This window comes from Mirounga leonina, unplaced genomic scaffold (genome assembly GCF_011800145.1).
Source record: "Mirounga leonina isolate KUSES-001 unplaced genomic scaffold, KU_Mleo_1.0 Mir_94, whole genome shotgun sequence".
Classification (NCBI taxonomy): Eukaryota; Metazoa; Chordata; class Mammalia; order Carnivora; family Phocidae; genus Mirounga; species Mirounga leonina.
This window is the reverse complement of record NW_023270855.1, coordinates 41,076,037-41,098,479: the sequence shown is the minus strand read 5'-3', so window position 1 is coordinate 41,098,479 and position 22,443 is coordinate 41,076,037. Positions and strand designations below refer to the sequence as shown.

The 22,443-nt window shown below is 48.0% G+C and overlaps 1 protein-coding gene across 2 annotated transcripts in view; it reads left to right on the top strand.

Moving 5' to 3' along the window:
• The first annotated feature begins 4,759 nt into the window (after positions 1 to 4,759).
• Positions 4,760 to 22,443, top strand: part of DAG1 (dystroglycan 1) — a 68,794-nt gene continuing 51,110 nt past the window's right edge. The window contains exon 1 of one of the 2 annotated variants that reach the window (XM_034998067.1): positions 4,760 to 4,915. The gene's annotated coding sequence lies outside the window, so the exon portion shown is untranslated. Of the gene's footprint in view, positions 4,916 to 4,947; positions 5,092 to 22,443 lie in introns of those variants that run through there. The other variant, XM_034998068.1, reaches the window with a different exon arrangement.

Genomic DNA, 22,443 nt, shown 5'->3' with positions numbered 1-22,443 from the left:
CTGCCAGCTGATCTCAGACCCTCATTGACTTATTATTTAGTCTCTATCTTGTTACACTTGAATGTGGGCTCCACAACAGCAGGGCTTGTTCCTTTCATCCCTCACTGTGTTCCCAGCATACAATAGACTCAGTAAATATCTGTGCATTGACAACAACGCGTGATAGATGTTTCATCCTGGTCCTGACTCAGCCATTTAAAGTGATCTTCTATCACTCTCAGCAAGCTGGCAAGTCTGAAGCCCACACACATGGGGTCACTGGATGATGGGACGACCAAGAAGCTCAGAGAAGGCAAACAACTTATGAAAGATCACACAGTGAACTTAGCTTTAGGTCCCAGTGGGGACTTATTCTTCATATGGACACAATGGGAAGCTTGACTGAGGAGCTAACATTCACTCTTTATCCTTTTATTAGCGTCCCTCAAATTGGATCCCAGAAATGTTGGGGATTCCCAGACCACAGGTGGGGCTCCTAGAGACCCTGCCTGTCTCTGTCAGCATTCAGCCTAGAACAAAGACTGTCTACTTGGGTCCAATACATTCCAGTGTTCCGAGGTCATACCCAACAGCCACGATAACAGAATGAGAATCAGCGATTGTTGGGAAGCCCGTTAACGTCTCTCTCTTTTTTTTTTAAGATTTTATTTATTTATTTGACAGAGAGAGACAGTGAGAGAGGGAACACAAGCAGGGGGAGTGGGAGAGGGAGAAGCAGGCTCCCCGCAGAGCAGGGAGCCCGATGTGGGGCCCGATCCCAGGACCCTGGGATCATGACCTGAGCCAAAGGCAGGCAGACGCTTAACGACTGAGCCACCCAGGCGCCCCTCATTAACATCTCTTGACTAAAGGGCCCCTAAGGGGAGCCCAGGCTGATGAGAAAAACAGGCCCAGATCTTAGGTCCCCTCTGAGAGGACGAGATGTTTCTGTCCTGGAGAAGCCAGTGGTGGGGCCCTGAGCCAGACCTAGACACATGACTGAGAGCAGAGAGAGACTGCCAATCTGGCTGAACCAGGACCGTACAGGTAGCTTCTCCCACTACTGGGTCTGGGGGCTAGCTGGTCAGTGACTGAAGAGAATTAACAAATAGGACCTTCAGTCTGCTTGCTTCCACCGGCTGCCTGGCCAAGACCAGACATAATCTGGTCTTTAGTCCAGTGTTCAAGGCCGCAAGCCCAGTGTTTTAGGAACAGTCGCCCAAAGTCAGGCTCGGAGGACTGTCTTATCTCAGAGCCAGCGGGGAGTGGAATGTGACTGAGGCATTTGTGTCCACTGAGGGGGAAGAGGTGATTTTTATTCATTCAAGCAACACTTATTCTTGCCGTGGGGTTGGTGTCCCCACAGCACTGTCTACTTGTGGAGGGGCAGGTGTGGAAGCTGCCACCTGGCTGACTGGAGGCAGGCCTTGAGCCAGACACGTAGAAAGGGGTCTAGTGGAAGAACTGGAGTGAAGGGCCCTGCAAGAGAAGGAACTGGCTTCTGGGAAGGCTGGTGGTGACCCGCAAACACGCCTACTGGCAGTTTCTCCCGGATGAACTTATCAGCCCTTTCTTTCTGCCAGAGCTGCCAGACAATCTGCCTTCTGTTAAATCCAGACAAAAGGGACCCCTCCCTTGCCCTGACTTGGCTGGCCCTGCTTGGGCATTTGGGGCAGGAGCCTCCATCCTCAGCTAGCACTGTCCCTTGCCCCTCTTCACTGGGCCTGGGGGAGCAGCAGCGACAGGAGCCTCTCTTCCTCTGGAAGAGTCTGAATCTGGGCCCTGGCCCTTAGCCTTCAATTCCTTGGGAACATGCCAGAGTAAAAAGTCCTGGAATCCTAGGACCAGAGGAAAGTTTGGTTCATGTCGGTGTCTGCTGGATTTTTATCTGAGCTAGAACCAAAGCTTTACCTTAAATCACATTGGTCCCAGGTAAACACTGGGGCATTTGCCTTAGGCTTTGCACAGGGCTTGGACCCTTGGTGGTGACTACCAACCAGGAAGTGAGGCAAGCAACATCTCATTCTTTCCTTCTCAAACAGAAATGGAGCCTCTACTATGTGTAGGCAGTTAGGTGGTGGTTATAATATGGGGCCAAGCAGATTGGTCTCTGGCCTCAAGGGCTCATACTCCAGTGGGGGAGACAAACCTTAATCAGATAATTTTTCTGGAGCCTCTGGCTTGGGATCTAAGTGGAGGAAACACTGGAGGCTGAAGGGCCAGGAGAGTTGAGGGCTATTAGGCCCGAAGAGCCCTATTCTCAGCTTCTGATCAATCCTCCCCTAGCCCATACCACATGGGCCCCGTGGGCAGCTCCTCTTGGGTGTTCTCTGGACCTCACTTTTGGCTATGCCCAACTGGCTGTGAGCATCATCCCAGGTGGCCTAGGCCTTGCTGGGTCTAGAATAGCTCCCAAGGGTGAGTCATTGGGGACCTTGTCCCGAGCACTAGGATGGGTTATGTAGTTCCCTGGTAGGGCAAAGGCTTTGACTCTCAGGACTACAGAGAATAACAGGCCTTTCCTTTATAGACCCCACTTAACCTAGGGGCCCATGAGGACAGCTGTCCACCTCCCTCTTTCCTATGGGCTCCGTAGGAGCTGATTGGGCTCCAGCTGGGGCTAGTTAGGCCCCAAAAGGCTGGTCAACTCTGGCCAGCCAGGCCAGTCTGCCTTCTAGGGCCTGGAATAGGGGGGTGGGGAGAACAAAATGAAGAAAGTCAACAATGACGCCCAGAGGTTAGAGCCATTCTGGCCTGGGGGGTGGAAAACATGTGAGATCTGCCAGGACTGAAGGGCTAGGGAAGGGGGAGAGCATTAGGGCCAGCCTGGGAGCCACAATGCCTCCAACTGAACCCCAAACCTAGATTGGCAAGTACTGGAAAGGATTTGGCTGTAACAGCTTTAGGCATACTCTGGTTGTTGTTCTCTCCTTCCAGGACTATCCCACCTTCTGGGACCATCTAATTGAGGCCCCTTCCTGTGGGTCAAAAATCTGGAGGCTGCTTAGGCATGGGGCACTGGGACTCTGGAGGCCAGAATGAGGCCTGGTGCTTCATCTGGGAAGACCAGGGCCAAAAAGGAAGAAGGGGAGTTACTCTGGCTTCCATGGATGGTCAGTGAGGACTAGAGTGGCCAGCAGCTTCTGTGCAGATGGTAGGAGGGAGGTACTTTAGGAGGCCAGTACCCACTGATGTCTTTTGTTTTGGAAAAACATTTATATATAACTATACAGTCAGGCACTGAAATACCCAGCAGAACCTAGGGCTGCAAACCAGTGCCTGGTGTATGTTGGGTTGGGTGTATGTGTGTGTGTGTGTGTGTGTGTGTGTTGACTTGGTAAACTGAAGAAGTGAATGAGAGAATATATTGGATTTAGAAACCCAAGTAACTTTTCACATTCTTAGCCTTTTCAAAGCAGCAGAATTTTAAATTTGGATTTGAGAGGCCATTAATTATTTAGTTTTAACATCTGAAGGATGATTTGGGGACTTTCCCCTGGTTTTTAGTTCCTTTTCTAGTCTGTGTGAATGAGATTTGGAGGCTATGCATTTAAGTATAAAGAATCAAGGGGCATCTGGCTGGCACAGTTGCTAGAGCATGAACCTCTTGATCCCAGGGTTGTGAGTTCCAGCACCACGTTGGATCTAGAGATTACTTACAAAAATAAAATCTAAAAAAAAGGAATCACAAACAGGTATGTGCATTTGGGAGATGACTTTCCTTTCAGCTCTCTGAAATGTATTTCTCCCAGCAATGACGCCCCTCTTTAAGGAGGGGGAGAAGGCCAGGGAGACTCACACCTGTCTGGATTCAGGGAGGACCACCTGGCAGGCAGCAGCCAGTTGTGTTCAGAATGTGCTCTCTGACAAAAGTGCAGGCTTGGAATTCCAACCTGGACACAGGCCCAGGAGGGAATGGACACATCCTGAGCAGGATTTGGGAGCTAAAGGAAGCAAAGCCCACTATGCATGCCATCCCCAGACCCATCCAGTACTTTTTCAGGTCTCTGGGGCCGTAGGGGTTGGAGGCCGTAGGTAAGCCCTGGGGGAAGGGAGAGCACCTTTAGGACGCTCCCCTTAAAGGGAGAAGGACCTCAGCAGTAACCTCCGCTCCTTACTCCCCCACCCCCTGAAAGAATGCGGGCCACAAGTAGAGAGTGACCAGCTCGCCAGCGGGTCAAAGCTATTTCTGGCGCCAGAGGAGGCATCGGATTCCGGAGTTCGGGGGTAGGGGGAGGGGACAGGGTCAGGCCTGAGGCGCTTCCCGGACGCCCTCGCCGGCTAGGGGCTAGGCCTTTGGAGAGAGGCCAGCTTCCCGCCCTTCCGGCCCTCGCCTCAGTTTCCCCATCCGTGTAAGGGCCAAGCAACAGGATCATCCTTAGCGATTTAGAGGACGCTTCCTGATTGTTTTCATGGCTTAGAAATACCTCTTGATTTGCGTTCGAGAGAAATGAGGAGGGCCAAAAAATAGGTGGTCATTTGTGGCAGGGCCAGTTTTCGAGCCCGACCACCCTGGATCGGAGGGACGAGTCTCAGTGGCCCGAAGGCCTGAGGTTGGGCGGGGCGCCCCTCCCCCCACTACCAGACGAGAGGGCTGGGGGCAACCCGGACGGGCCGGGGCGTGTCCCGGGGACGGACCCGGCCGGCCGCGGGGCGTGTCTTCCAGGGTGGGGCGTGTCTTCCGGGGTGGGGCGTGTCTTTTCGGGCGGGGGCGTGGCGGGCCAATGAGCAAAGCGGCGCGGATGGAGGCGGGGCCTGTGCGCGGGTGCGGCGCGCTGCGGGGCGGTGGACGCAGGCAGAAGCGGGCGTCGCGCGGACTGCTGGTCGATGCCGCGCGGAGCTGGCGGCGGGATTGGTTGCGGCACTCGCGTGTCAGGCGGTTGCTAGGCTCCGGCCGCGCGCCCCGCCCTCGCGCTCGTCGCCCTCTCACCGCCCGGTACGTGCTCGCGCGGAGGCTGCGGTGCGGCGCTCGCGCTCCTCGGGCTCGGCGGCAGCAGCGGCGGCGACGGCAGCTTGGCGCCGAGTCCCCGGGGAGCGGCGGCGGCGGCGGCGGCGCGGCGTCTTGCGGCCGGGAGGAGCAAACACCTGCCGCGGCCCGCCCGCCGGCGCTCGGTGAGTGCGCCGCCCGTCCCCTGCCGCCGAGCCTGGCAGCCCAGGCCCCCATCCCCGTGGCCGGCCGAGCCTCCCGAGGAACACCTGCTGCTCGCGGTTTCGCCGGGGGTGGGGACACGGTTGTGGACGTCTTTGCGGGTGAGGCAGCGGCGTGGCCCGGGGAGAGCCGCCCCCCTCCTCTCGGCCTCTCAGGCGAAGGCTCAGGGCGTTCCGCGGCCGGGCCGGGCCCGGGCTCCGCGCCGCGGCGATGGGCCAGGCCTCAGCCCGGCCCGCGCTCCGGGGAACGCGGGGCCTGCGCGTTGGCCACAGGCGTGTACGGCCTTTGGGCCGCCCCCTGGGCTTGCAAAGAGGGTGGTCGCGCGGCCCAGTTGGGCGGAAGCCGGAGGATGGGGCATTGACTCCCCGCAGGAGGCGTGGAAGGGCGCCGCAGCCGCTGGGACCTGAGCTGCTCAGAGCCTTGGGGTCATCCCCCCTCCCCCCGCCACACACACACACACACACACAGTCACACTCACACACTCTTGAGCTTCTTTGGAAGCCTCCTGCCTTTTCACCTTTTTACTTGGTGTTTGGAAAACCAGATTGACCAGCGGGTGTATGTGTAAAGTGTCTCCAGAGAAAATGCTGTCTTGGCTTAGAATCCTGCCAAAAATTCCGAGTTAATTTCATACAAACTCAAGTGCTAATTAAAAATGCATATTTTAATCTCTATGACATGTGAAGCTCTTAGGTTTGCAAATGACTTACTTCAGAATTAGTTTTAATGACGATCATGAAGTTTTGCTTTGGTGGAAGCTAGAGCCTGGGACAACACGTTTATAGCCTAAAGTTCTAACTTAAGAGCCGGGCCTGCTATTTCCCTAAATAAGCTAGGAGAAGCGATTCCTGGCATGGAACCCAGACTCAGTGCAGGGAGGTGGTGTTTATAGGACATAAGCCCAGATAAAGAGTTGGATGTGCTACCAGGTGTTTTGGAGTCTGGTGTAGATGGGATATTGTAACTTTATCAGGTTGTTCTATGCTTAGTGTTCAGAGACATGATAATTTTGGAATGTCCCTGTTTTAAAAAAGATTCAACCTTGGAGACATAAAAATCTCTAGTTGGAGTATGGAGAAGTTGAATTGAACTTTGCTGTGGAGCCAAGAAATAAGAGCTCATGGGCTGCATGTTTAAAGGAGGCTGAGGAGCCATTTCTTAGAGAAATCAGATTTGAGGAGAGAGTAGGATGCATAGGGTGAGCCTGTTCAAAGCCTGTGGGGTACTGTATGAAAGGAAGAGTAAGCAGTACTATATAGGCAACAAACACCTGGTTCGAACATGAAAGCTCTTGTTGATATGAGCCTTGGTTGAAAGAGGAAGAAAGCAAGTTTTAACTGTTTTTGGAAAAGTTGATTTGTGGCAAAATACATTCATTCATTTAATGAATATTTGGCTTCACTATTTGGCCTAATTTTGTGGTAGGTTCAGGGTACCCATGTAAAAGAGGCTGGTTCTGCCCTTAAGGAACACAGTTTCAGGGACAGTGGGGATTAAGGAACCTATGATTGATAATATCTGCCCACTAAGTGTGCTCACATGGTGCTTTGGGAGCCTGAGGAGAGGGAATTCCTAAGCTGAGGCTTGCAGGGCCAGCAGGAATTAGCTGGGGGACAGCAAGGTCTGGACACAGGGAACCACATGTACATGAGCTCCTAAAATAGCACCTGTGAGTCCTCCAGTTTGGCGAGTGGGATCTCTAGGCCTTTCTCATTGTGCTTGGGAGTTCAGACTTTATCCTCAGGGTGCAGAAGCCTGAGAAGACTTTTAAACTAGTGGAGTGGCAGGGTCCAGACCTATGTTTAGAAAGATCTTGCTGGTGGCCACATAGGTAGTGTCAGGGAGAGGAGGGGTTCAGGACCTCTGGCTGTGAGGTCAGCCAGTAGAGGAGAGATGAGGAGGGAGGAGGAGCCAGCTGAGAGGCTGAAAAGGTTGAGCCAAGGGAATGCCAAGCTGGGGTTGGGGGGGGGGCAGGGAGAAGAATCCTGTATTCAGGAATGTGTGGGTCAGAAGACTAAGCATGACCAAGGATTTAACTGTATCTTCTGCAAGTTAGCTGGTGTCTGTTAAACACTGAGAGTGGTGGGGTAAGAGGGGGACCCTGGAACCACTTAGACTGAGATTGTTTAGGAAAGAAGAGGCATGGCATTTGATTGTTAAAAATCTTTTTTTTTTTTTTTAAAGATGATTTATTTATTTATTTGACAGAGGCACATCGAGAGGGAACACAAGCAGGGGGAGTGGGGGAGGGAGAAGCAGGAGCCCAACGCGGGGCTTGATCCCAGGACCCCTGGATCATGACCTGAGCGGAAGGCACACGCTTAATGACTGAGCCACCCAGGCGCCCTTGATTGTTAAAAATCTTATCTCTTGAACTTGAGGCATTGCATTTCCTGTTGGGCAGGGCTGGTTGTATCCATCTCAGAGTAGAGGTGTGTTCATTCTTTTCTTTCTTTTTTTAAGAGGTGTGTTCATTCTTGATGCAGATGAGAGTATGTTCATCTCTTTATCTCACAGTTGTTCTAGCCTTTCCCGCTTTCTGAGGGTCAGTGATGTGATAGAATACATCAGCCACAGTCAGGGGCCTTCTGTTTCTGGTCTATGTGCATCATTGCTAATGGTTATGAGAATCCTTTATATTGACTGAGGAAGCAGAGTCCTAGATGAGGGAATGTTCCGAAGGACACACAGCTGTCATCATGTGGCAGTCAGGATTTGAATCCAGGTTGAACGTTTGGCTATGCCCACCTGTGTTTGTGTTGCATCAGACTGATGATGGTAGCCTTGGTTGGGTGCTTCTCTGGTGAAGACCAAGCCCAGGTGTTTGGTGGTGGGCACAATGCCAGGGCAATATGGGAGAAGTGATCAGGGACTCCACACAGAACTCCAGGAACATGCTGTGAGGGACCATTCTCAGAAACTAGGATTTGTCTGAGCTTTCTTGGGGCCTCTACTGGTGCTCTGGGCACTATGCTGAAGTAAGCCAAGGAGCCTGGGTCCTAGGCTGGGAGGGCAGGCTTTAGGGTGGGATTTCAATTGAGCTGGACCCTCAAGAAAGGTTAGTGGTTTGATTGGTGAAGGAGTTGATGGCAGGAAGGTCACAACTCTGTGGAAGGAAAAGAAGTGAACAGAGGCAAGGAGTGGGGAGAGAGAAGACAGGGCACCTTTTCTGTATGTTCTAGAAGGTTGGCTTGGAACCAGAAGGAACTTGGAGCACAGCTGTGGTGGTTTGAAGAAGTGACCCTAGGGTGCCTGGCTCAGTCAGTGAAACATGGGACTCTTGCTTTTGGGGTTGTGTGTTTGATCCCCATGCTGGGCATAACATTTATTTAAAAACGTTTTTTTTAATATAAAAAAAAAGCCCCCATTGTGACTGTGGAGACTGGACTGGAGGCAAGTTGGTTACTCCTGTGGTCCAGTAAGGAGATAGGGGACCTGAACAAGGACAGTGGTCAGCGGGGGCATGAGGAGAGAGAAAAAAGATTCAACATGAGGCAGTTCAGCAGACATTAGGGACCTGAATGGTGCTGGTATCACCAGGGATCTACCGTTCAATAGAAGGGGCAGGAGGTGACAGTGGAATGTAAGCCAGCATCAGCCAAGCACTGGTAAGGACTTGAGAGACTCGGAATAAACAGGGGCGCCTAGACTGCAAAACGAGGGGAAGGCTGAGTCTGTGGCAGGCAGGTAAGATGAGGGGCTGTCCTTGGGTGACCTGAAAAAGGTGGAGGAGTGAAAGACCAGGCCATGCCTGAGGACCAAGGAGTAGAGCCAAAGGAAGTGTCCTTGGGGAAAAGTGGGGCAAAGGCTGACGTGAAAGGTTCAGCTGGGCCAGTGGGGTGTCCCTGGAAGTTCTGAGTGGGATAGTGCTTGTGTCCCAGTTTTGAGTCTGTTGCAGGGGTGCAGTTGAAGGAGGTAGAAAGTAGATGTATAAAGAAGGAGGTAGAGGCGCCTGGGTGGCTCAGTCATTAAGCATCTGCCTTCAGCTCAGGTCATGGTCCCAGGGTCCTAGGATGGAGTCCCACATTGGGCTCCCTGCTCTGCGGGGAGTCTGCTTCTCCCTCTCCCATTCCCCCTGCTTGTGTTCCCTCTCTCACTGTGTCTCTCTCTGTCAAATAAATAAATAAAATCTTTAAAAAAAAAAAAAGGAGGTAGAAAGGGTGGTTGAAAGAAATGGTAAGGAAGGGGTGTACTCAGGGAGGAGAAACCGTGATTTGTTGACCCACTTGGTGGGTAGGGAACTAGTGTCTTTTTTTTTTTTTTTAAGATTTTATTTATTTATTTGAGAGAGAGAGAATGAGAGAGAGCACATGAGAGAGGGGAGGGTCAGAGGGAGAAGCAGACTCCCTGCCGAGCAGGAAGCCTGATGCGGGACTCGATCCAGGGACTCCAGGATCATGACCTGAGCCGAAGGCAGTCGCTTAACCAACTGAGCCACCCAGGCGCCCCAGGGAACTAGTGTCTTTGAAAATATCTGCAGTTTAGATCTTGGGGTCATGAGTTCCAGCCCTGCATTGGACCCCACACTGGGCGTGGGGTCTACTTAATAAAAAAATATAAATTAAAAAAATTGGGGGCACCTGAGTGGCTCACTTGCTTAAGTGTCTGACTTTCAGCCTCAGCTTAGGGCTTGATCTCAGGGTCGTGAGTTCAAGCACCATGCTGGGCATGGAGCCTACTTAAAAATACATATATATACACACCCACATATATATAAAATGTCTGCAGTTTGGGAGACTCAGAATCACAGCAAGGATGATGTGGCTTTCGAGTGGATTCATTGAAAGAATGGTCATTGGTTTGCAGACTTGACCTGTGCAGAGTAAACTAAAGGTGGCCCATGATAGTGTGAAATTGGACACCCTTAACCTTGCTTGCCTTTCTGAGTTTTTATTTTGGTCATAGCCTTCTTGATAAGAGGTGTACAACTAGCCTAGTGGAATGGCAAGTGGTGATAGACCCATTTAGTGGATGGGCAAGAATAAGAGTGAGGCCTTGTGAGTTTTTTTTTCTTCCAAATATTTATTTGAGAGAGAGAGAGCGCACGTGTGTGCACAGTAGAGGGAGAGGGGCAGATGGAGGGGGAGAGAATTTCAAGACCCCTGAGATCATGACCTGAGCAGAAACCAAAAGTTGGATGCTCGAAGGACTGAACCACCGATGCGCCCTGCCTTATGAGTTTTTTTCCTAGCCTATACAGGAAGTCAGTGAAGAGAAGTTTGATTCAATATCCAGGTTCTCTGGGTGTGTTGTTTAGATTGGAGTCACTGCGGAGTGTGACTGCTTGGAGGCTGGAGGCTTCCAGAGTATTAGAGAAGTAAGAAATGCTGGTTTGAACATTGAAGGGGTCCAAATGGGGACTAGAGACCATTGAACCTCAAGGGAACTCAAAGTGAGAATAAATTGAGGTAGTGTGTTCTTCAGTGTGTCCTGTGTATTGGTCAAGGATTTCTCCATCCTTTTTTGGAGTAAGTTTTCTTCCTCCTCCCTCTTAAAGAGTGTTTCTTTGCCTTTGCCAGTGTTACTGTGCTGTTGGTTCTTTTTTTTTTTTAAAGATTTTATTTATTTATTTGAGAGAGAGAATGAGAGACAGCATGAGAGGGAGGAAGGTCAGAGGGAGAAGCAGACTCCCCGCCGAGCAGGGAGCCCGATGCGAGACTCGATCCTGGGACTCTGGGATCATGACCTGAGCCGAAGGCAGTCGCTTAACCAACTGAGCCACCCAGGCGCCCTTTTTTTTTTTTTTTTTTAAAGATTTTATTTATTTATTTGACAGAAGAGAGACAGCGAGAGAGGGAATACAAGCAGGGGGAGTGGGAGAGGGAGAAGCAGGCCTCCCTCAGAGCAGGGAGCCTGATGCGGGGCTCAATCCCAGGACCCCGGGATCATGACCTGAGCCGAAGGCAGATGCTTAACTTGACTGAGCCACCCAGGCGCCCCTGTGCTGTTGGTTCTTAAGCCTCCATCTTTTTCTGCTTTTCCTGTGTTGACACTCCAGGCCTGGAGTAAGGTGATAGTGGTTTTGAATATATAAGTGATTAATCTGGTCCTTTCCCAGTGGGTCTTTCTGTGTCCATGCCTTTGGGTACTAACCGAAAGCAGTCTTCCTACGAGTCACATAACCTGCTTTGCTTTTTGACCGTCCGATTTCACTCTGATCATTAGTAATATTGCTCAGATAGCAATTTCTATAAATAGGATTTTAGAGTAGTTTACAAAATTATACCAGCCAGAGGGCTTAATTTAGCTTTAATGAATAGGGTTTCCTATTTTCCTATTTCTTGGGTTTGATAGCTAAGCATTTTCTTAGCTTTGCTCTCTGTCTGGGGTAGGAAGATGGATGGGACGCAGTGGGACAGTATCATAAACTGAAGGTATCTAAGTTGGTGAAGCTGTTCTGAGTTATCTGCTGGAGTGAAGTAAATCTGAATGAAACTTTAGCAGTATGGTAACTTAATTTATACTTTTATTTTAAAAATTAAAATTTATTTTAAGTTTATTAAGCAATCTCTACAGCCTAAGTAGGGCTTGAAATTACAACCCTGAGATCAAGAGCCACATGTTAAGCCAGCCAGGCACCCCAATTTATACTTATATTTTATTTATTTAAAAATTTTTTTTAAATTGATATTTTAATATATATTTTTTTAAGATTTTATTTATTTATTTGACAGACACACAGCGAGAAAGGGAACACAAGCAGGAGGAGTGGGAGAGGGAGAAGCAGGCTTCCCGCTGAGCAGGGAGCCCGATGTGGGACTCGATCCCAGGACCCTGGGATCATGACCTGAGCCGAAGGCAGACGCTTAATGACTGAGCCACCCAGGTGCCCTAAACTGATATTTTAAAAGCAGGCTTCTAGTGGGAACAATCAGCTGAATGTAAAAAATCACTTTTATGACTGAATGTCTTTGTCCTACACATCATAGCATTGAGGTGAAAATATCACTAAGTTTTAGATACTGGAATTTTTAAATTTTTATTTATTTATTTATATTTTTAAAAGATTTATTTTTAGCATTTTTTTTAAGATTTTATTTATTCATTTGAGACAGAGATAGAGAGCATGAACAGGGGGAGAAGCAGAGGGAGAGGGAGAAGGAGGCTTCCTGCTGAGCCAGGAGCCCGATGTGGGGCTTGATCCCAGGACCCTGGGATCATGACCTGAGTGGAAGGCAGACACTTAACCGTCTGAGCCACCCAGGTGCCCTGTATTTATTTATTTGACAGAGAGTGAGAGAGCGAGCACAAGCAGGGGGAGCAGGAGAGGGGGCAGCAGGCTCCCTGCTACACAGGGCTGGATCTCAGGACCCTGGGATCATGACCTGAACCGAAGGCAGACGCTTAACCTACTGAGCCACCCAGGTGCCAGAGAATTTAAAAAAAATTATTATTATTATTATTTTTTTATTAAGTAATCTCTGTGCCCAGCATGGGGCTCAAACTCATGACCCTGAGATCAAAAGTCTCATTCTCTACTGACTGAGGGAGCCAGGCGCCCCTACTGGAATTATCATTATTTTTTTTTTTTTAAAGATTTTATTTATTTATTTGACAGAGACACAGTAAGAAAGGGAACACAAGCAGGGGGAGTGGGAGAAGGAGAAGCAGGCTTCCCGCTGAGCAGGGAGTCTGATGTGGGGCTCAATCCCAGGACCCTGGGATCATGACCTGAGCCGAAGGCAGACGCTTAACGACTGAGCCACCCAGGCGCCCCTGGAATTATTTTTTATCTTTGAAATTGTTAATAATTTTTGGTCCTGGATTAATTCTATAGAAAACATTTAGTTTTCATTGGTGGTGTGGACTGGAGACTGAGTGGCATTCCCCACTTCCTTTGGTGTAATTCTATTTTGGTTGTGGGCATTCACCAATATTGGATCCTTCCTTTCCTGCAGGGCCTCTGCTCTTCAGGAAGATAAGGCATGCATGCATGCATGCATGCATGCATTTATTTATTTATTTATTTATTTATTTATCTATCTATCTAAGATTTTATTTATTTATTTGACAGAGAGACAGCGAGAGAGGGAACACAAGCAGGGGGAGTGTGAGAGGGAGAAGCAGGCTTCCTCCTGAGCAGAGAGCCTGATGCAGGGCTCGATCCCAGGACCCTGGGATCATGACCTGAGCCGAAGGCAGACACTTAACAACTGAGCCACTTAGGTGCCCCAAGATAAGGCTTTTAAAGCAGCCTAGCACTAGAAGGTGAGGTAAGGTATTTGAAAATGTCAGAGAAATTTCTGCAAAAGAAAGATGATAGATACCTCCATACTTGGTAAAATGATTGTGGAATTTTATTTTTATTTTTTTAAAGATTTTATTTATTTGAGAGAGAGAGAGCACATGAGAGAGGGGGGAGGGTCAGAGGGAGAAGCAGGCTCCCTGCTGAGCAGGGAGCCCGATGTGGGACTCGATCCCGGGACTCCAGGATCATGACCTGAGACGAAGGCAGTCGCTTAACCAACTGAGCCACCCAGACGTCCCGATTATGGAATTTTAAAACACTATAGTGGGGAAAAAGCTGCATCAAGTAATGCATATATTTAAAATAAGAAATTTGGGGGTGCCCTGGTGGCTCAGTTGGTTAAACTCTTGGTTTCAGTCAGGCCATGATCTCAGTGTTTTGAGATCGAGCCCCACGTGGGGTTCCGTGCATGGCACCGAGTCTCCTTGTCTCTCTCCCTCTCCCTCTGCTCCTATCCCTGCTCTCTCTCGCAAATAAATAAATAAATAAAATCTTTAAGAAATTTGGAAAATAAAAAGAAAAGAAAGGAAAAATCCTTTGTCTCCCAATTTTAGTCTTTTAAAAAAAAATTTTATTTAATAATCTCTGCACCCTACATGGGGCTTGAACTCAAACCCCAAGATCAAGAGTCCCATGTTCTTCCGACTGAGCCAGCCAGGTGCTCCTAGTCTTTCTTTAAGTAGGAAATACCAACACATGGTACGAACTCAGAAAGTTCAAAAGGATTATACAGGGAAAAGCCTTCTTCCATCCATCCCTTCAATCCCCAGTTCTCCCTAGAACAGCCATTATCCCCTGAGACCTGGCTGTCCTCCAGTGGACCTTGGGCAGCACTTTTACTGAGTTCAGGTTAGAGCAAAGATTTCATTTTTATTCTGCTTTTCTCCTAGCATTATAGCATGAGCTATGTTCTAGAAATATAACATTTTTTTTTTTTAAGATTTTATTTATTTTTTTGACAGAGAAAGTCACAGTGAGAGAGGGAACACAAGCAGGGGGAGTGGGAGAGAGAGAAGCAAGCTTCCCGCTGAGCAGGGAGCCCAGTGCGGGGCTCAATCCAGGACCCTGGGATCATGACCTGAGCCGAAGGCAGGCGCTTAACGACTGAGCCACCCAGGCGCCCCTAGAAATATGACATTTCTAATGGTTAGTCTGTCTCTAGTTCTTAGATGGTTGTTTCTTACTTTGAATAATAATGTTGCTGTTAACATCTTTGGGCATTAAGGTTTTTTTAAAAATAATCTCTTTTATCACCATATTAAATACAAAGCTTTTGAAAAGAGTGAGGCATGACTTAGAGTTTTGCAGGAGCACACCTATAATGTCAAGTGAGGCAGGTTTGTATTGGTCTTTATTTTTCAGTATGGTGTATGTTTTTCCCTAGTCCCTTTTCTGTGACTTGCATGGAAGAGCGATCTTTATAGCCATGCAGAGGCCCAGACTCAGTCAGTGTTTTCTGCCACTGGGGGTATGTGTAGCCACAGATTCATTCTTCTGAGGCATTCACAGCCCTTGGATACCCTAAGTATAGGGGAGGGTGCCAATTGAGGGGAGCTCAAGGACAAATGAGACACTTGGAAGGATGTGTTGTATTCAGGGAAATAACGGTCAGTGCCCAGCTTGGTCCCCTGTTTGGCATCTGCTCTTCATTTCTATGGGTGTTGAATTTTTGTATATGGAGTATGGGAATCTACAAACAAGAAACACTTCTAACAGAGTTCTTTTTTTTAAATTTTATTTAATTTTTAATTTTTTTGTAAGTTCTATACCCAACATGGGGCTTGAACTCACGACCTGAGATTGAGAGTCGCATGCTCTACTGACTGAGCCAGCCAGGTGCCCCCAGACTTCTTTCTAATAGTTGGTATCTATGTATTGAAACAGATTAGTGGACTTGGAAGATGTTTGTTTTTGCAAATGATATAATTGTTTCTGTTTTACCTCTCTCTGTGCTGGGAGCATTTCCCCCCAAGCATTCTAGGGGTTGATGCGGGATTACTTAAGAAGATTCCCAAGGCTGTCTATAGCAGAATGAACCAGTTTTGCCTTGGTTGTCATAAATGCCTCTTACTTAGCTCAATTGTTCTCCAGGACTGGGTTGATCGTCTAGCCAGTTATTGCCAAAAAAAATTACACAGTCAATAATGGAATTCCAAATAGCATTTCCTTTTAATTTGGCTGTTAATCAGAATCTGGGACATCATCCATTTTCTGTGTCTTTGTTTTACTACAGAATGCCTCCATAAAACATGCATCTCTCCTCACTGTAAAAATCCTGTGTATACTCTTGTTTGGGCTGGTAGGTTGTCTTTGCATCAGATCTGCCCTGACCTCAGGGAGTCTTGCTTACTGGATTTTTAAATAACGGAGAACAGTCTGATGAGTAGCCCTTGAGCAGGGGTGGATTCTGAGTCTTGTGGAAAGTGAGGAAGTATAGAGAACTTTGCTCTACCTGTTATGTTAAGCATGCCTGAATAAGTGTCTTACATATTTTTAGACTGAGCAGTGTTGGGAAGATTGAATTGCCTGAGTAGAGAAATTTGGTGGGAGGAGACTAGAAGAGAAGCTCATTAAAGATCTAAAAATAGAATTCATTAAAGTCACAAATAGATAACAGTAGGATTCCTGTCTCACTCTCTCTTCTGGATTTGTGCTACCAGCTTACCTGGAAAAGATCACAATATTTTGTCAGAAGGGTCAACAGTATAGACTTAAAATACTGTGTCTGCCAGTCCGAAGATGTGCTTTTTCCAGTTTTCAAGTACTTTATTTTTTTTTTAAAGATTTTATTGATTTATTTATTTGGGGGAGAGAACGAGAAACAGCATGAAAGGGGAGAGGGTCAGAGGGAGAAGCAGGCTTCACGCTGAGCCGGTAGCCCGATGTGGGACTCGATCCCTGGACTCCAGGATCATGACCTGGAGCGACCGGCAGTTGCTTAACCAACTGAGCCACCCAGGCACCCCTCCAGTTTTCAAGTACTTTAAAAAGTGACTGGATTCCTTGGTGCTGGGAAGAAATCCTTAGCAGGAAAAGTTGATTCTTCTGCTTGCAGTGCCAGCCCTGAGCTGACAGGGCCTGTTGGGTGCTTGTCCCCTCAAAGCTCTGAGTTTTTTTTCCCTTCTGGTTGGGCACTGCTGACCAGAGAGGGGACTCATATAAGGCCACCTTAATCAGATGGCACTTCAGGTCTCTCTTCTGGTTGTTTTTAGGAGGCGTTTCTTTTTGATTCAGAAAGCTGGAAAGGAAAATGGCTGCTCATGTTTTCTTCTTACGCAGGCGTCTGGCGCCCTGGCTCCCTATGCCCTTTCCCTCTGTGTGAGGGGGTGAAGGAATGTCCTTGCCTCCCCTCTCCCCTCCTGCCATGAGCTTCCAGGGAGAATGGGGCCCATTGTCCATGGCAGTGTCAGGTCTGCTGTGGCCTCTGCCCTTTCTGCTGTGGTTACTGGGTGCTGAGGGCCCAGCCAACCGTCCCTTCCTTCCATGCAGCCCTGCCTTTCAGGACTGTTCTGAGGGACGGTCCTTGTGCTTTGTTTGCCCCTACGTCTGCCCTCTTTTGTCACGTCTTGATAAACATTCTTGTGGACCCCTATGCAGGCCTGAGCTCACTCTTGCAGCAGATTTGAGGCCATATTTGGAGAAGCAGGCCTGCTGCTCCCTGCTGCTCCCAAGGGTGGCTTAGTGCTGGTCACAGGAGGCTGGGCACTCCCTCCAGGCCTTTAATTATGTTTGGAATCCTCTGGGAAGCATAGGATTAATCTATTTGTGAGTGCAATTAGACTTTAAATTTTTAAAAATTTATTTTGGCCTTCAATTATATCTCAGTAAAGCTGGAAAATATTTGTTTTAGCCTTCATCAGCTGTAGAACTCGTTGAAGATGAAATGCCAGAATATGATTCTCCAGTTAAGGGAAGCCAGAGGGACTCAGCTTTTTAAAAAAACAGTCTGTCTGGATATGGGTACTCGTCTGATACCAGACTGCCTTCCTGACCCATCGGGCAGTTCTCTTGACCCCAGGACAGTGTGTCCCTGGAAAAAAGAAGTATGAGGTACTTACAGTTTTGGTGAGTGGACAGACAGAGCTGCTGCTTTTTCAGGGTGTTAGCTTCAGACAGGGAGCCAGATGTGTGGTCAGCTGTTGTGCTTTAGTAGGTTCTGTGAGGAGTAGGTGAGTGAGCTGGTGTGGCAGGAAGATGGAAAAGGCCCGATTAGGCCCTCTTGAAGTTTGCTAAGGGCTTTTCTACATGAAGTCTGTATGATTGCGTGGATGGCTGCTGAGAAATTTGTTCCTGTAAAACCCAGATTAGGGAGACTTTGGAATGGTCCTGTAAATTGTTGTTGATTATCTGAGTAAAATAATTCCCTTCTTTCCATGATGCTTCAGTATGTCTGATTTCTTTGTCTTCTGTGGGAGTGTCTTAGGAAGCTGCATCTGGCACTAGCACTGCCCTGGGTGTTTGCCTTCCTCCTACCGCCCCCCCCCCCCTTTTTTTTCCTTTTATTAGAGGGAGAAAAAATCTAGCTCATTTTATCCTTCTGCCAGAGCAGAGTGATACATTTCTTTTTTCGGTTTTAGCATTGGGAGTGGCATTTTGTTTTTATCAAATAAAGGAATAAAACATACTTGCCATGCTGAGATCCCACTGCAAATGCCAGCATTTGTTGTAAGGTGGAATTGAGTTCTAAAGGAGAACTTCTTTCAGATAATGCCTGGTCATACATAGTATTTGGGGTCATGACTTCCCAAGAGGTGAGGTCTCATCACTGAAAGTCATTGCATTTTAGCAAGACCAGCAAGAATTTTGGCACAAGCGTGATGAGGTTGGACGATGAAAACAGAGTGTCCTCAGCAGTAGAAATGTGGGCCTGAGGAAGGAACCTACCAGATGTACTGAGTCCCCTGGGACCCTTGTATCCTAACGTGGCCCTAAGTAAGGCCTTTGACCTCTCTTCCTCAGTAAAATTGGGATAGAATATCCTTCCTATAGACTGTTGTGAAGGCTCCCGGCTGGCTCAGTCAGTAGAACATCTGACTCTTGATCTTGGGTTTGAGCCCCATGTTGGGTGTAGAGATCACTTAAATAAAACTCAAAAAAAGAAAAAAGAAGGAAATAAAGGTTGGCTGGTCATGTGCTCTACACCACCCCATAGTTGCTGCTTGTTAATATTATATTTGTCCTTTTCCTTTCTGGGTGTAAGCTATGAATCTAATACTTAATAAACGCTGGTTATGTTTCTTAGGTTGAATTAGGGGTTCAGGGTGTTTTTTATTGTGTTTTATAATTACATATATAATAGGTGATTTTTAAGATCTTATTTGAAAAAAAGATCTTATTTGAGAGAGAGAGTGGGAGCATGGGTGAGTACGAGCAGGGGGAGGGGCAGAGGGAGAGGGAGAAGCAGACTCCCTGCTGAGTGTGGAGCTGGGTTTCAGGGCTCCATACTCATGACCTGAGCCATCTGATATTTAACTGACTGAGCCACCCAAGTGCCCTGTGATAGGTGATTTTATATGTAGCAAGTGTTTGATAGAAACAAACCTAGACACAAGCCCATTGGTACCTCCCAGAAAGCAGCTCTGCCTTGACTGCTCCCTTATCTGTGGAGCTTTGAGTGCTATGGTGTCTTGTTGGGGTGGGGGGGGTCCTTGGAGGCATTGGCCCCAGTCAGGATGAGTAGAGGACTGAAATAGTTTGAGGACCAAGGTCCCTCTGTTAACTAATCATCTTTGTTTAGATTTTTTTTTTTTTTTTTAAGTAATCTCTACGTCCAGTGTGGGGCTCAGACTCACGACCTTGAGATCAAGAGTCGCATGCTCCACCAACTCAAGCCAGCCAGGCACCCCAGCATTGTTTAGATTTTTAAGGAGTTTCTTTGGAGATTGTTGGTGCCCAGTTTTGTTTTCTTGAATCTCACCAGTGAATTAGAAGGAGCATAGACCAGCAAGGTTGCCATGTGAGTTGAGTGATTGGAAATGCTTTGTTTTCTTTTTCTGTATAATGTTGATATCTTTTCTAGTTACAGGGCATGCCTTACAGTGAAAGCCCTTGGTTTTCAAAGGACTACACCTGTATTTATTTTTTCCGCGCATGACCATATGACCTCCTGACTGGGTAACTTATAAAACTTTGACTTTGCAGCCAACGTGCACAATAAGAGACCTAGAGCAAGTGGGTGCTCCTGGTTATATGTTGGCAGCAGCAGATTCTGTACCTGGAACATGTAATTCAGTAGAGCTGTAGGGTTGGAATTCCTTAGAACAGGAATTTTACCTTTTTTTTTTTTTTTTTTTTGTTAACAGGAAGAACTTAGTATGGAATGTCCGAACCTTACTCTGTAAAGTTAGCATCCTCCCTGGAAATCAGAACTGTTCTGGGCTTCCTTGACTCCTTGAGGGACAGACTGAGCACAAATTTTTGGAGTGTGATGAGGGTACAGGGAGCGGTGCCCAACTTCTAAGCAGGGATTAGTTGTCCTAAAGGCAAAAATTGGTTTCCAGCCTTCAGGTGATACAGGCACTGTGTTTTATGATTTTGTGTTGGGTGGGAGCTGCCTCTGGGTTCCCAGTGGGGGAGTCTCCTGGTGATTTCCAGATAGTGGAGGCATTTGGTTTCTGACCTTTGTGTTAGGGGCAGATGAGGGGAGAGCTGTTGGTTGTTATCAGATAAGAAAATGATCTGATACCACCAGAGGGGAGTTGAAAATAAAGCTGTAAATGCTCACTCTAAATCCTCTACGAGGCCAGAGGGGAAGCAGAGCCCACAGGGCTGCTCCCAGCCTGGGAGTCATCCCAGACAGTGCAGAACCAGTGCGGTCCAGAGGAGGCCACCGTATAGGAGCTGATTCTCAATAGAACAGGAGAAACCCCAGGGGCGCCTGGGTGGCTCAGTCGTTAAGCGTCTGCCTTCAGCTCAGGTCATGATCCTGGGATCCTGGGATGGAGCCCCGCATCGCATCGGGCTCCCTGCTCCGTGGGAGGCCTGCTTCTCCCTCTCCCTCTCCCACTCCCCCCGATTGTGTTCCCTCTCTCTGTCAAATAAATAAAATCTTAAAAAAAAAAAAAAGAGAAACCCCAGTGTGGAAGCAAGTCCATTTCTTGTCATTGTGGGGGGATTATTGACCTTGGGAGTTTTATTTCAGATTTGGGGCTGAGGTGGAGCAACCAGGACACCCAGTGGTGTACAGAGCAATGCCCACATACCTTAGCCAGTTTGCTCGTGTAGGTTGTCTGAAGCACAGAAATATTACACTCATATGAGATGATGGGTGACTGGATTATTTGTATTTTGTATGTATATTTTAAAGTCTTTATTTTGTGTCAGGTTCTTACCATGCTTTAGGTGCGCTGGCACACCTAATGAATCTATGCTTATAATTAGAAAAAGTTAAAGACAAAAGGAATTTGATCTGGGAGTGTGTAAGATTAAATACTGACTATTAAGCAGTCTTACAAGACCAGCTAGCCTATGGACTGTGGAGAGGACTGTCTGCTGGCCCCTGTTGGCACTGGATTTCAGCGATTTGTTCCTTTATTCAGCCGGTGTTTTTTTTAGTCCCTGTCCTGCCCTGGGCACTGTGCGAGGCTCCAGGGTTGGATCTGGTGATGGGTGAGACAGGTATGGGCCCTGCCCCAACCAGGCAAAAGAGGGAAGAGAAGTAAAGATTATTTCCTCTCTACTGGTATTTTTCGGAGAAAGTGTGTTTTGGAGAGGCTGAGGGTCCTACCCCCGGAAAGTGACCATAGGCAATCGGTGTGCCTCTGATTCATCGTAAGGGGTAGTGGGAGGCTAGGCCTGTTTCAGAGGGTGAATGAGGGATCAGGGAGAGGACCTTGGAGAGCCTGGGAGGCAGTTCTAGATGATGATGATGATGATGATGATGATGATGATATTTTTACTGAAGTTTAGTTGACACATAGTAGTACCTTTGTTTCAGGACACAGTGATTAGACAACTGTACAGTTTTAGATTATTTTCAAAGCCAGGTTGACATTTGGGCACACACAGATGTGTCTGTGACCCAGAGTCAGTTCCTGACCCTGATGCTGTGCCTTAGGTGATCCTGGTGGGACCTGCAAAATGGTGTTTCAGAGATTGGTCAAAGTGAACTGGGGGAAACCCTCTTGGTTTGGTGGTGATTTGGATAAGGATGTGCGGGGGATTTGGGGGGGTAACTGAAGAAGCTGCAGGAAGAGATGGGAGGGGGATTAGAGAAAGGGGAGGGGAGGGAGAAGATAACAGTGAGAGGAGGAACTTTGTTAGGTTTGTTCTGTTAATCCCCAAGTCAGCTGGAGGCGGTAGGAGGCACAGGGACAGGGAGGGGTGGGGACTAGAGACCATTGTGGGGTCAAGTTGGCTAGCAGTAGGGATGCGAGATGGGTACAGAGACTTTGGCCAGCCCTGAGATGATGGCTTTATGGTGATGTAGGTAGAGGTAGCTTCTGAACAGAAACTGAGGCAGTGGGGTTGGACTAGGCCAGAGTTGAGGAATTATGGAATCTGAAAGGCCGTGCTGGTGTGCTTTAGCAGGGAAGCAAGGTAAAATTCTTCAGGCTGTGGGAGTCAGGAAAATCTGCAGTGGAAGGAATAATACCTGGAGGGGACGCATTTGGTCACCCACTTAAAAATAAACAGCACACCTTTACTCTATCCCTGGGAAGCAGTTGAGCGATGGCTCACGGAGCCATACAGGTGACTGCAATATCAGCTTAATACCTAACAGCTGTTGGAGAGTGTGGGACCAGGGGGTTCCTAATGGCAAACCCCAAACTTAGAGGTACCCACCTAGTTGCCTGTGGCGCTACCCTCTGTGTTCACCCTTCCTGGCTGGGTTCTCTTTCTGCGTGTGCTGCTTTGCATAGTCTTCAAGCTCTTCCAGGGTTGGTTTGGGCTTGATGTTTACTTCATCTTGTTGTTATTTTCTTTTTTTGCACTTTTGCAAAATACTTTAATAAAATCTAGCTTGTAGGAGACAGCTGGATTCTATCATATTTGCTTCTGCATTCACTCTGTTGCAATATCATTTTATCTTATTGAAACAATATATTTTATTTTATTTTTTAAAAGA